General features: G+C 35.3%; 1 protein-coding gene and 1 long non-coding RNA gene across 2 annotated transcripts in view; one reads left to right on the top strand and one right to left on the bottom strand.

The window, feature by feature from the left end:
* LOC120635602 (lachesin-like) overlaps positions 1-12,213 on the bottom strand; it is a 177,895-nt gene that overhangs the window by 143,700 nt on the left and 21,982 nt on the right. The gene's annotated exons all lie outside the window — the stretch shown is intronic.
* Positions 1,661-11,674, top strand: LOC120635607. Its single transcript, XR_005659294.1, has 3 exons — positions 1,661-1,730; positions 3,392-3,480; positions 11,180-11,674. It is a non-coding gene; the product is annotated as an uncharacterized LOC120635607 (long non-coding RNA).

A 12,213-nucleotide genomic window follows, 5' to 3' on the forward strand; every position in this document is an offset into this window, starting at 1 on the left:
AAGTCTCATAATATATTAAATCATTTATTTCTCTCCGAATTCATTCCCTTCTATTCTCTTCTCGAGCGGGTGAAGATCATTATCTACACCCATGTACACCCAACAATAGAATATCATCATAGTAAATAAACGCTGTGTTTGACAGTTTGACAGTTCAAAAATAGGAGTGCTCCGATCGTCACCAAACTTTACAGGATTACTCGCCAGATCAATCCGGAGATTCCCTAACAGTTTCATTGACCGATGTCCAGCCGTTTCGGAGCCTATACGGAACATACCAACACACTTTCTCTATTAAATATGTAATAAAATAAGATAGATAGATTAAAACTAATTGTATTAACCAAGCTCGGCCGATTTGGGGCACGAGCTCCCTAGCCTAGGTCATATTAGTTACCATAGGAAGCGTGGTAAAAAAGGTATCGCATCACGATTCAAATTTAGCCTCCGGACACTGCGCCGACGTACTCGTAACTTAAACATGATGCGATACGGCCGCTTCTTGGGTATGCCTACGTAACATATTATATGTAAATAATAAAAACAAAACATTCAGACATATAATTATGATCGCATATCACGCACTCTTTAATAACATTTTAATTTATCGCATTTACTCCTGACAGTCGATATATTTTTAGTCCTGCCAATACCTAAGTTCAAAAGATGTGATAAAACATTTTTAAGGGGAGGTTTCAAAATTCAAAATTAAAAAATCATTTATTTCAAGTAGGCCTAATTAATAAGCACTTTTGAAACGTCAAGTCAGTCTGTTTGTAGTGACTCTACCACCGGTTCGAAAGGCAGATTCCACTGAGAAGAGCCGGCAAGAAACTCAGCAGATTGCTCTTTTCCGACATACACAAAATATACACAATTAATGACCTTTTAATGAGAAAGACGCTTCAATGCAAACTACTCCGCTTTTATCTACAAACAAGAATAATGCTAAAACGTTTTTGAATTGTAAAATAGGTATTGATTTTAGTAAAGAAATACAGCTGAGTTTCTACGCGGCTTTGAGTGAAATCTGCATTCCGAACCGGTGGTACAGTAACTACAAACAGACATACTTGACGTTTCAATAGTTCTTATAAAGTAGGCCTACTTGAAATAAACGAATTTTGAATTTTTAGTATTTTGTTAAACAGACGATTAAACAATTCACACAATACAATTCTAGATAAAGTTGTTTTTTTACAGTAGCTTTATAAATATTTGGATACTATGCTGGACACAAGAACGCATGTTTAACGGGGCAATGTTTAATGTCAAAGTCAAATTCATATATTTCTTTATTCAAATAGGCACATAGATGGCACCTTTGATGCGTACATTACATGTAAAGTATGACATAGAAGTGTGTTAAAGGCGTTAACTAAAGGTAGTTTTAAAAATACGATTTATGGTTACGTTTGCACAATTATTTTTCTTTCCGTCACTTTATATGAAAGCTTTTATGTTATTGTATAAATTACGTATTCATAAAACAAAATCAGTGCATTGAAAATTTGTATTGCATTTCGTAACAGCCGCAACTTTTATCTCTTCATGGTCGTAGATTTAAAGAGATGTTTGCATAAACACTCTTTGGTGTTTTTTAAACATTTTTTTTTACAGTTTTTTTACATTTAGCGCGTCAGTGAGTTTATAGAGTGAGCTGAGTCATCCCGCGTGATGTTTCAAATAATGATTGATTTTTAACTGTTATTTAAAATTGAGGAATCAACGTAAGTAACGATTTGGTTACGAGCTAGTTCTTAAGACAGTTGCACTTTAGAATAGAATAGAATAGAAGAAGTCTTTATTGAACATACAAATATACAGCTAGGTTAAACGATAATACAAAATATATGCACAAAGGCGGCTTTATCGCTTGACGCGATCCCCTTCAGACAATCTTTGGTTGAAGAAACATATTACATGAAACAGGATAGTGCAATAGCCAAATTTATTAACTATATACAGTACATATATACTATACTTATTAATACTACATATATATATATATATAGTTAAAAATATATTATATAACCTATATATATTATTTACACTTTGTATATGTGCGAAAAAAAACTTTTATTCTGTTTTTTTTTTTTTACTTTTATGAAGATACTTAATTTTTTAAATTCCATTATAAGTGCACGGTTCTGTTATAACAGGAGCCTAAAAATTTCAATTTTCTAAACCCAGCTGTTTATATATGTAGATTTTAAGTCAGTCAGGACTTTGAGTTTTGACGGCCGACTGGCGCAGTCGGCAGCGACCTTGCTTTCTGTGTCCAAGGCCGTGGGTTCGATTCCCACCACTTGAAGATGTTTGTGTGATGAACATGAATGTTTTTCAGTGTATATTAAAAATATTCATCATTCAAATTAGTACCCATAACACAAGCTACGCTTACTTTGGGGCTAGATGGCGATGAGTGTATTGTCGTGGTATATTTATTTATTTATTTATATTACACTAGCTTTTGCCCGCGACTTCGTTTGCGTGGGCTTCAGAATTGGGGTATAAAGCTTCGCTCGTTAACAATTTTTAATCCTACCACGGCAACTATTTGAGAGATCGGTATAGAAAGTACATATCCTTTTACAAAGCATAGGTGACATGTACACCAAATTTCAAAGCTGTCTGCCCGTGGCTTAGCTCGTTAATAATTTTTAAATTTTCCCTCGGGAACTGCTTAAGGATATAGGATGAAATGTGGCCTAAGTTCTTTTCCATGTCAAAGGCTACAAATCAAATTTCATCCAAATCCGTTCAGCCGTTTTTGCGTGATTGAGTGACATATCCACACTTTCACATTTATAATATAAGAAGGATACAATATCCCTATCCCTACTAATATTATAAATGTGAATGTAAGTTTGTTTGTTACGCTTTCACGCAAAAACCACTTAACCGACCCTCATGAAACTTTGTACACATATTCTTGGAAGTGTTAGAAGTAATATAGGATACTTTTTATCCCGAAATTAAGCTCGGTTCTTTTGGGAGCGGGAATGAAAGTGTTTGACGATTTTACACCATAACTCCGACAAATTATAACCGATTCAAATAATTATTTTTGTTCTATAGAGGTTATAATATGTATTTAATTCTGCCCAAATTTTGTGTAGATCTGAGTTGTTGGGTTGGAGATAGGACAGAACTCCTCAGCGGACAGCAGCAAACCCCTCATTTAAGGCTTTTCACTACAACTAAATTGACATCAAAAAACAAAATCAAACGCAGACGAAGTCGCGGGCAACAGCTAGTATAATATAAGCATTCTTTTTGGAGGTGAATAAAAATCCTTTTTTTAATCACAAAGGATTTTTCACACCAAAGAAGTATCTTCTTACTTGTTTACAAAAGTGCATACAACAGTTTTTTTTTTTAATTACAGTTTCCGAGCTAAATGTATGTCTACGTTTATATTCTGTACCGCTATGACAATAACTTTAAGAAGACGACATATTGTATGGATTTTTATATGTAAGTATTGTTTATTGTCCTGCCGGGAGGAGGTTCGACCCAATTGGGCCTGTGATGGGTGAATAATCATAAATAGCCTATAACTGTCCACTGCTGGATTAAAGGCCTCCGAGCCCGCTACCACCTTAGACTGCATCATTACCACCAGGTGAGATTGCAGTCAGTGGCGTGCATAGGTTTATTGACCTGGTTATGCATAAGTAAGGAAGATGGCATATAATGGAAAAATCATTCCTCTTTATGGGTTATGCACAAAAGTTTTAGAGTAGGCAGTGCTTCCGTGCGTTCCGAGAGCCAACAAGAGGGGCATGCCGTGGTGGTTTTTAGTTCGGGTATACCCCCTTTAGAGGGGGAGTCCCACATAACGTCCGTCCTGCCCAAGGGTCGGAGGTAACAATAAAAAAATAAAAAATAAAAAAAGGGTAGGCAGTGCTTTTGTGCTTGTATGAAGTGCACGCTACTGATAGCAGTCAAGGGCTAACTTGTAGTAGAAAAAAGAAAGAAAACATACTAGTAGCACAGAGGACGCTGAACTGATGCAGATGAATGAATGAACGAATGAATGAATGAATAAATGAATGAATGAATGAATGAATGAATGAATACACCTTTATTGTACACCACATAAAAATATTTTTTATTTAAACTCTTTATTTGTATACCACAACATTTAAAATATAACAAAAACAGAAACATCGAAAGAAGTAGTAATACAAAAGGCGGCCTTATCGCTTAATAGCGATCTCTGCCAGGCAACCTTAGAATTAGGAAAAAAAAGAGGAGAATAGACTGCTGGTGGTACAAATATTAAAATACATACATGCAAATAACTACATGCTAATACATAAACTAGTGTGCACAAATAGATAAAAAGTAAATAATATAATAAATAAATAAATATAAAAATAAACTAATATATATAATAACAACATTTACATAATTAAATACTTTTAACATACAATAAATGAGTAAATACAGGAAATGGAAAAAAAAAATTGCATACAATTAGGCAGCCTTATCGCTACATAGCGATCTCTTCTAGGTAACCGATGGCGTAAAACACAGCTCAAGACAAGAGGTAGGTGGTGCATACTAATATATATATATATGCACTAGTATATATATATATATCCCACCCCATCGCCACCCAGCGCCAGCGCCACCCCAGCGCCATCTGTCGGGATGATTTGTGAATCTAAACCATCAAGGGTTCCACCCATACGCATACCAAAAAATTCATTCAAATCGGTCCAGCCGCTTAGGAGGAGTTCAGTGACATACACACGCACACAATAAATATATATAAAAGATACTAGCCTGTACCCTGCCACGCTTCGCTGATTCTCATTGTGATTGAACGGTTGAGAAAAATAGATAAAAACAATACTTGATGCGTATTATATAACATGCTAAAATATCAGCTCGAACGGTGCAGAACTTTTTGAGTTTTTGAAGCGTACATAAACCCACGTCAGATATTTATATATATAGATATTTTATATTTATAAATAAATAAATATACTACGACAATACACACATCGCCATTTAGCCCCAAAGTAAGCGTAGCTTGTGTTATGGGTACTACGATGACTGATGAATATTTTTATAAATAATATACATTAAATACTTATAATATACAGATAAACACCCAGACACTGAAAAACTTTAATTTTCATCACACCAACATTTTCCAGTCGTGGGAATGGAACCCACGTCCTTTGACTCAGAAAGCAGGTTCGCTGCAAACTGCGCCAATGAGCCGTCAAATGTATACATAAATCCTATATAGAAGATCCCAAGAACACCAGTCATTTTATGAGTGAAACGCTGACACACAAACATACACAAGCTCTTGTGAACGAGCAGACCGTGGCCGAGTTTGCACCCACTGCTCAAGATCAGTGGGTGCAAAGTGGTTCGCATAACGAGCGCAGCCTGTGAGCGCAAGACAAACAAAATGGCGTCGCACAAAGGTGGGACACTTTGCAATTCTAATACGCTCCTACGGGCGACGAGCGCTTTGAGACGGATACCAACCTACATTTAGTTAGGGTTCGTTAATCTAATAAGAAAACCCTTATTAAAGTCTATGCCCGTTTTCACTAACGACCGTCAACGCAATTCCTAAGAAAGTAACGCCTGATCAAAGAATCATGTTTCACCAATTGATTTTCACAAATAAATAAATATACTACGACGATACACACATCGCCATCTAGCCCCAAAGTAAGCGTAGCTTGTGTTATGGGTACTAAGATAGCTGTTGAATATTTTTATGAATATAATACACATAAATACTTATAATATACAGATAAACACCCAGACACTGAAAAGTAATAATGTTTATCACACAAACATGAATCGAACCCACGGCCTAGGACTCAGAGAGCAGGGTCGCTGCCCACTGCGCCAGTCCGCCGTCAAACCAACACACACGCACACACAGGCAACTTATATAACCTAACTTGTTGTGGTAATTTGTGTTTGTATTATCATATATTTTATTTTGCGCGGTTTTTTTTTTAAATTTCATCAACAATCAACACACTTATACTAAAACTTTCTAACACGCAGGCGCAAACACATGCATTAAACACTATCTACATTTGTTCTAACTTTGACGGCCGAGTGGCGCAGTGGGCAGCGACCCTGCATTCTCAGTCCAAGATATGATGGCACTAAAAGTGCCACCTATGGGCCTTCTTGAATAAAGATATTTTTGACTTTGACTTTGACATGCGAACGATGGGTAAAAGGAAGTATTGTTCTTGAAGACACTGAGGACAAAGGGTTTAAAATATTTCAATCCGGTGTCAACGCGAGTATTTATAGTAATGAGCGAGAGTAAGAAGGAAGTATAAATTTCGGAATTAACGAGCTTAAATATCAAATGAAAGTGTTTTTGCCAAATTTGCTAGCTCTGCATCCCAAATGTAAAAGCCTGTCGTGGTAAGTTATACGGTTACACTTGCCTCAAAATATGACATAGAAGTGAGTTGACGGCGATAACTACTCGTAAGTTCGTCAAATGAAAGCTAAAGTTGACGGCCGATTGGCGCAGTTTGCAGCGAACCCTGCTTTCTGAGCCCAAGGCCGTTGGTTCGATTCCAACTACTGGAAAATTTTTGTGTGATGAGCATGAATGTTTTTCAGTGGCTGAGTGTTTATATGTATATATTCTAAGTATTTATGTATATAATTCATATTAATATTCATCAGTCATCTTAGTACCAATAACACAAGCTACGCTTACTTAGGGGCTAGATGGCGATGTGTGTATTGTCTTTAGATATTTATTTATTTAAAGTAGCTACGCTGGTTCTCTTACTAAAAAAAAATTGCAGTGTGTTTTTTTACCCTCCTATACCCTTTCACATATATGTATATATATACCCTTTTATATAAATATCCTCTTTATAAGTCTAATACCGACTAAGTGCCATCTAGCATGCAGTTTCGTACTACTTTTCAAAAGTGGCGTGCATAGAGGGTATGCACAGGGTATGCAGATGATATAAAATGAAGAGTCTCCAGTACGAGTTAAAAAAAACTTAAGGGTAGGCATTGTAAGGGTTATAAAAAACCTACTTTGAGTATTTATAACTCGTACATACATACCCTGTACACTTAGTCGCTGTTAGACTGATAAAGATGATATATATGTAAAAAGGTTTAGGAGTGTAAAAGAACACACTGCTAAGTTTTAAAGTTTTAAATTATCCAGATCTTCATAAAGAAAGAAAAATGCATTTATTCACTTTTAGTGTCACAAACAGTACATCTTATATTACCCAATATAGTAACAGAATGTCGGTCTGTAACACCAGACATAAAGGGTGTACAGCTCATCATTTACCATGCATTATATGTACATAAAAAAGTGAAGTGGTAATAGTCAAGTAGTTTTGACTGCCTCTTCACATACGGGGGGTCGAGTTCGAATCCCAGAATTTTAATTTTTGCCCACAAGTGAACAGTTAGACGGCTTATATTTGTTGTAAATATTAATTTTAGTTTGTAACTATTATTCCCCTAGAAAAATATATTTTTCGTTGGTTTATTAATAAAGAAAAAACTAGACGAATGAAGAAGAACTTAGATGACGCTACAGTCGCTATAAGACTGATGTTAAAGGCATATACTAATTTCCGCGTCAACGGTAGGAGAGCCGTAGCTTAATTGGATTCTAGCGCTCAGGCCGCGATTGCCAGAGATTCGTAGGTTCAAATCCTGTTGGTTCCGAAAATTTTTATATGCATTTTCAATTTATAATTTTGATAATTCCTCCAAGTGTAAAAAATTATAAATAGAACCTTTAACTTTTCTAAGTTATGTGCGTCTTAAGCAATTAAAAATATCACTTGCTTCGACGGTGAAGGAAAACATCTTGCGGAAACTTGCATGCCTGAGAATTCTGCATAATGTTCTCAAAGGTGTACGTCCACCAATCCACACTGTTCCAGCGTGGTGGACTACCTTAACCCCCTCTCAATGTGGGAGGATACCCGTGCCCTGTCTGGGCCGGTAATGGGTCGATATGTTGAATGATATAAATTCATTTAATTTAGTTTTCAAACAAACAATATTCGCCTCTTCCCAGTATAGAAATATAGGACTTACCCCATATTTCCGCGTCAGTAAATCCAATTTAATTCGTTAAAATGTACCAATTTGTATATTGTAAACGAATCGAATATTTCGTTGTGAGTAATTGAATTTGATGCTGTACGTTTATGAAAGTTTGTTTTAGTTTTTGGACGAAACGTTTTTTGTTTTTTTTTTGCATAGGGTCGCTTACATTTTATAATCTAAGCTGGAATTTGATTAACAATAAAAATTTTCAACGATATTTCCACACATAGTTTTGATATTTATACTGATATTGTAAATGTTGTTTGTTTGTGTATTCCTTAAATATACATATATCTATACTTATAATAAAACTGTAACTGGAAGATTTCTGTACATTTAATATATTTTGAAAATTTTGATCGGGGGATGCTTTATATTCGATACTGAGTCCAAAACAGACTTTTGTTTAATTTTTGTCTGTCTGTCTGTCTGTTCGAGCATCACGTGAAAACTACTGAACGGATTTAAATAAAATTTTGTAAAGTGGTAGCTGATATTCTAGGTCAACATATAGGCTACTTTTTATCCCGATAAATAAAAAGTCTCCTCCGGGACATGGGATAAATATTTTTATAAATTTTACTTCATAGCTCCGTTAAATTTGAAACGATTTTAATAATTATTTTTTTATTTACTATACTAACAAGGATGTATTGTCTAGTTTTAATGAAGATTTGATAAATATTGTCGGAGATAAAGGACATAACTCTTCACAGATATTAGCAAGTCGCAAGGCATATGGTACAACGATCGAATGCATGTGTACCATTACATTAAACAAAAATCTGTTTTGGACTCAGTATCGAATATAAAGCATCCCCCGATCAAAATTTTCAAAATATATTTTATTATAATACTAATATTTGAAATATTAGAATTGAATGAGTTACTAGTATTCAAATTCAAATTCAATTTCAAAAATGTTTTATTCATGTAGACCTTATCACAGGCACTTATAAAGCGTTCATACATTAAACATGTTAACACTAATGTTAGTGATGGTGATAACTGCATTCGTTAACTTAAAACTAAAGCTAGGAGGGTTCCAAACGCGCCCTGGTCTAAGGAGAGCCCAAAACAAACTTAGCCAGGTTTTTTTTTTGTTATCACTATCTCAAAGTCTAGTTAATGTTGAGCTATGAAGTAAGAGCAATTCACACCCAAGCTTTTTTATCATCCATGTAATACTTAATATTATAATAGGATTTTTCTATAAGCTTACGTTTTATATAAACTTTGAAGTTATTAGTAGTAGTAGACCTAGTAGTCCGTCCAACTAGTTTTATCCCTTTTTTTCGAAGTCAGTGAAAAAGGTATCGTCGATAATTTAAGCTGGGTCATAAAGTTCCCGCCTTAAATTCATTGCCATTTTATTTTCCGCCTTCACCTTTTAGTCTTTTATGTTCGCCTGGTACTCATACCGTGGGAGGGACTATGTTTTATTAATTTCGTGACTTTCCGTATAAATTTAAACATAATTTCGGCGTCTCTCGAGTCCAGGAATGTCGAAAGCGGCAAAAAGAAGCCATTAATCATAGAATTAGGAACACACAGAATCCGTGTACACCACTAATATTGAAGCATCAAAAACCACTCCACTTTAGTAGTGTTTCTTGAACAGGCGTTGAGTCACTACATACTAATGTGCTGAGCGTTTAGCATAATATGGGAAAAGTTTGTGAGCTAGCAACATTCCGCGGGTGTGAGACTTGCGCGGGGCGTTTTCACGTTTTTGGACACAATGCACTGCATGCAATAATGGTTGAATAAGGGTTATTTTTTTAATTCCTCTACAAGTTCGGCCTTTATTGCAATCTCACCTGGTTGTAAAGTGATGGTAGCGGGCTAAGATGTTAGGGAGTATGGTAGTCACCCCCAAATCGGTTTCTAAATAAATAAATATACTACGACAATACACACATCGCCATCTAGCCCCAAAGTAAGCGTAGCTTGTGTTATGGGTGCTAAGATAGCCGTTGAATATTTTTATGAATATAATACACATAAATACTTATAATATACAGATAAACACCCAGACGCTGAAAAACATTCATGCTCATCACACAAACATGTTCCAGTTGGGGGAATCGAACCCACGGCTGTGAACTCAGAAAGCAGGGTCGCTGCCCACTGCGCCAGTCGGTCGTCACTAATAGTTAGATACCTACTAGTTATTAAAATTACATCGAATTCAATGCCCGGTTTTGACTTATTCAAAACCGGCCACTCTGGAAAGTTAGAAAAGGCGTTAAAATTCGTAAACAAAACCATCTGCAGTTGACTGGCAGTTTGTTTATGTTTATGGATTTTTAAACGGCTTTTAAACGCTTCCGAGGAAACTCAGAGGCTTTTACTCACAGGCGGCATTTTGAAAAGAGAGAATGAAATGACAATATTTTTGGAAATACTTGTACAATGATAAATTTAACCGTGATTGGCTATTATCCAACGTCATACAGACAATTATATGTATTGGATAGAAGCAGGCGTTACTTCGCGGAATTCCGTTATATATTACGTTTCTTTTATTTTACTACAAGTAAGACCTTGATTGCAATCTCCGCTGGTGGCAAGTGATGATGCAGTCTAAGATGGTAGCGGGCTAACCTGTTAGGGAGTACGGTAGTTATACCCCTAATTGGTTTCTACGCGACATCGCACCGGAACACTAAATCGCTTAGCAGCACGTCTTTGGCGGTAGGGTGGTAACTAGCCACGGCCAAAGCCCACCAGAAAAAATTAAGCTTTATTTGCTGTACCTACTCAAAAAGCAGGAGAATCTGTACGGTGTAATTTACAATTTCTTTAATCTTTATACTCCACACCAAACAGATCTTCGGCAATGTATCCTCTACGCACGTTTCGCTCCGACACGTTACAATTATTTATTGTAAAGTCAACATCTCCTGAGCATGCTCCGGTGTCAAAGCGGGAGGAATGGAAACATAAGTTTTAGTTAATAACTGTGCAAGTTGTTTGACCAAATCTGCAATAACCCGAGCGAAGCTGAGGTTGAAGTTCAAAAGTAAAAATAAAAATGATTCACTTGTTTCTTTTGCCTTTTCAGGTTTACTAGAATACACCACTGCCAGCGATGGCAACACTGTAAATCCCAATCAACTTGTGTTAGAAAATGAACATGACAAACAGCTTGATGATGTGGCTTTAACACCAAATGATGAAGTGCATCCAAAAGGTTATAAAACACTGAAACATCCTGACGGCCAAGAAGTAAGCAATAATGATTTAAGAGATAATAAACAAGCTTATTTCAATGAATATGATGACGTGGCTACAAAACATCTTGTTGGAGATCATCACAATGAACAAAGCATTGTTAAACTACCTAAATGTCAAAATGATTATAGTCAAGTTGTTATTGCAGATAACAAAAGAAATAGTGAAGATGTTACAGACAAACTCTTAGGTGCTAATGTTACTACTATATACTTAGCTGGATACGATGACCAAATATTCAATCTTATGTACGATATTAAAAAACAAGGGTTAGGTTATGAATTACTTGTATATTTTTATATATTCACGCATAACAAGTATCGTAACATAGGCTACTTATATACAAACAAAAAAATATTGCATGATAATATTTTGAAATATACGCACTATTTTTGTTTAAATTATAGTAATAGTGGTAACTCCTGTTTAGAAAGTCTTGGTTTATTTAATTCTGAAGTAACAATTGTTCCAGAATTTAATGAACAATCGTTAATTAACGTTGATAGCAAAGGCAGTATTGTAAGTGATAAAGTTAACACGGAATCAGAATATAACAGTTTTAATACAATACACAGTACAATAAGTGATCCTGAAGAACATTATCCAGTAAAACAAATTTCAGGGTCATATGAGTTTTTATTACCGAAACAAAATGATTTTAACTTAAAAGATATTTACATTGATTTACTTAAGCCTAAACATCAGCACTCAAATGAAAATGAAGTAAGAGAAGACACTAATGACATTAATAATGCAAAAAGAGCAGTTGAAGCTTTAAACGCGAATGATGTAACTAAATCTGATCCTAAACTCTATCAGCAAGGTTTAGATTATTTAGAGGCCATACCTAGTGAAACTTCAAAC

Source organism: Pararge aegeria, chromosome 27 (assembly GCF_905163445.1).
Source record: "Pararge aegeria chromosome 27, ilParAegt1.1, whole genome shotgun sequence".
NCBI lineage: Eukaryota > Metazoa > Arthropoda > Insecta > Lepidoptera > Nymphalidae > Pararge > Pararge aegeria.